Raw genomic sequence first — 2,952 nt, forward strand, 5'->3', positions numbered from 1 at the left:
GCTTGGTGTATGTGTAAATTATCCCTAGTGCGTGTAGGATATGTGCGGATAGGCCTGTTTCTGCGCTGTGTCTCTAAACTAAACTAAACTAATCTAAGTCATACTATATGTGAATACAATTGATCCTCTTCTGGAACAGTACACAGAGAGTTACCACATTCCGGTGCCATCTTTCAAATTCCATATAACATATAACCATATAACAATTACAGCACGGAAACAGGCCATCTCGGCCCTACAAGTCCGTGCCGAACAACTTTTTTTCCCTTAGTCCCGCCTGCCTGCACTCATACCATAACCCTCCATTCCCTTCTCATCCATATGCCTATCCAATTTATTTTTAAATGATACCAACGAACCTGCCTCCACCACTTCCACTGGAAGCTCATTCCACACCGCTACCACTCTCTGAGTAAAGAAGTTCCCCCTCATGTTACCCCTAAACTTCTGTCCCTTAATTCTGAAGTCATGTCCTCTTGTTTGAATCTTCCCTATTCTCAAAGTGAAAAGCTTGTCCACATCAACTCTGTCTATCCCTCTCATCATTTTAAAGACCTCTATCAAGTCCCCCCTTAACCTTCTGCGCTCCAGAGAATAAAGACCTAACTTATTCAACCTATCTCTGTAACTTAGTTGTTGAAACCCAGGCAACAATCTAGTAAATCTCCTCTGTACTCTCTCTATTTTGTTGACATCCTTCCTATAATTGGGCGACCAAAATTGTATACCATACTCCAGATTTGGTCTCACCATTGCCTTGTACAATTTTAACATTACATCCCAGCTTCTATACTCAATGCTCTGATTTATAAAGGCTAGCATACCAAAAGCTTTCTTTACCACCCTATTCCACCTTCAAGGAACTATGCACGGTTATTCCCAGATCCCTCTGTTCAACTGTATTCTTCAATTCCCTACCATTTACCATGTACATCCTATTTTGATTTGTCCTGCCAAGGTGTAGCACCTCACATTTATCAAATTACAAGTCTTTGAAAAGTCTGATCATGGGCCAAGGAGGTCTGGAATGTCTTATATTTATCATGTGAAGGCCCAGTGCCCGCTACTTGATGAAGTTGATTGCTGCCACAGGCTGCACTGGATTGATGAAGTAGGGGTGGACTCTGTCACTCACCCAGATGTGGTAACTACTATCTACCTCATTGGTGACCCTCGGACTATCCTTGATCGGACTCTGCGGTCCTAACCTTGCGCTAAACATTATTCCCTTGTGTATCTATACATTTAACGGGCCAATTGTAATCACGTATTGTCTTTCTGCTGACTGGTCAGCACGCAACAAAATCTTTTCACTGTACCTCTGTATAAGTGATGATAAACTAAACTAAACTAAAGTCCAAATATCATTAAATTAGATATTCTACTTAGGAAACAACAAATAGGTTGCAAGCAAACTAGATGTGCAGTGTTTGCTTTCTTTAAATTAACATTATTTTCTGGATTAAAATATTGTCATGAATTTATTCGAAGAGACGTATCACTTTTCCTCTTTGGCGCAGAACAGCTCCCGGATATTCTAATTTACCTTTAAGGTCAGAACTGCACTTTTGTTGATATAATGTAAAAGATGAGGAGAAGGTTTGTAGCATTGTAATTGAAAGCCGTATTACTTTTCTTTACGCAGAGAGTGGTAGCGGTGTGGAATGAACTTCCAGTGGAAGTGGTGGAGGCAGGTTCATTGGTACCATTTAAAAATAAATTGGATAGGCATATGGATGAGAAGGGAATGGAGGGTTATGGTATGAGTGCAGGCAGGTGGGACTAAGGGGGAAAAAAAATGTGTTCGGCACGGACTTGTAGGGCCGAGATGGCCTGTTTCCATGCTGTAATTGTTATATGGTTATATGGTTATATGGTTATACTTGGCATGACCTGAGTCTCAATACTCTTTTTACTTTTCGTAATCCTCACTAGATTATTTTATCAGGTTGCTCCAACATTTCACTTCCCTAAACAATACTAAGCACAACATCCCCACACAAAAACAAATCGCGTTGGCTTGCATTTCAGCGTCTGCCTGCACCAGAGGCAGATCATTACATTTTAATTCAATCACAGGATTAAACTTTCCATGTAAATCTGCAATCCTAAACATTAACACGTTCATTTGGCATCACCGTGAGACATCTAAATAACATAAAACAAGATATTCTATTTAGTAAATAACAAATAGCTTGCCAGCAAACTCAATACTAATGTAACAATCTACCATTTAAATTGCCCATATTTTTAAAGCATTATTTTTTCAATGCACAATCAAGACATAATTAGATCTTCAAGAAAACATGAATAATGCTTTGGATCTACATTTCAGCAAAGGGTCCATTATTGTGTATCAATTGAGCTGTCTGCCGTGTATTTGACTGGATAATAGGCTTGACTATGTGTGCGGGCTCCAATAATGTTTATAACAGAGTTCTTTAGTCTTATTTCAGTGTGAAAAGTACCTCCTTCTCAGTCCTTCTTCCCTGATTTATGTGGCAATTAGCCAGACTATCAAGTTTCCCTCGTTAGACTGATGTCAGTGTCTTTGTCACTAAGTCTTTAGAACCTTCATCGGTCAATTGAGTCAAAAGCCTCCAAATGTTCAGGAAGTCACTGACCACAGATATACTAAAGAATGTTCTTTGTGCTTCTCAAAATCACTTTTTTCTTTGAAGGGAATTATTTTTCAATGGTTGTACTTTTATCTAAATTTGCATTATCTGTTGTAGGATTAAAGTGGAACTCACCCAATAGTACTTTGATATCAAGTATGTACTTTGTCATTCGCTAATGTTCAACTTCAATCATGTTAAGATAAAAAATTAGAAAGAAATTAGCTTTAAGAATTGTGCCATTTGATCATAAGGAGGGTATAATTCTTATGCCGAAAGAATAGTAATTATTCTTAGTAATAGTGAGTAATAATAAGCAGCAGAGTGGTGAGGG

The sequence above is a fragment of the Leucoraja erinacea genome, chromosome 14 (genome assembly GCF_028641065.1).
Source record: "Leucoraja erinacea ecotype New England chromosome 14, Leri_hhj_1, whole genome shotgun sequence".
Taxonomy (NCBI): Eukaryota; Metazoa; Chordata; class Chondrichthyes; order Rajiformes; family Rajidae; genus Leucoraja; species Leucoraja erinaceus.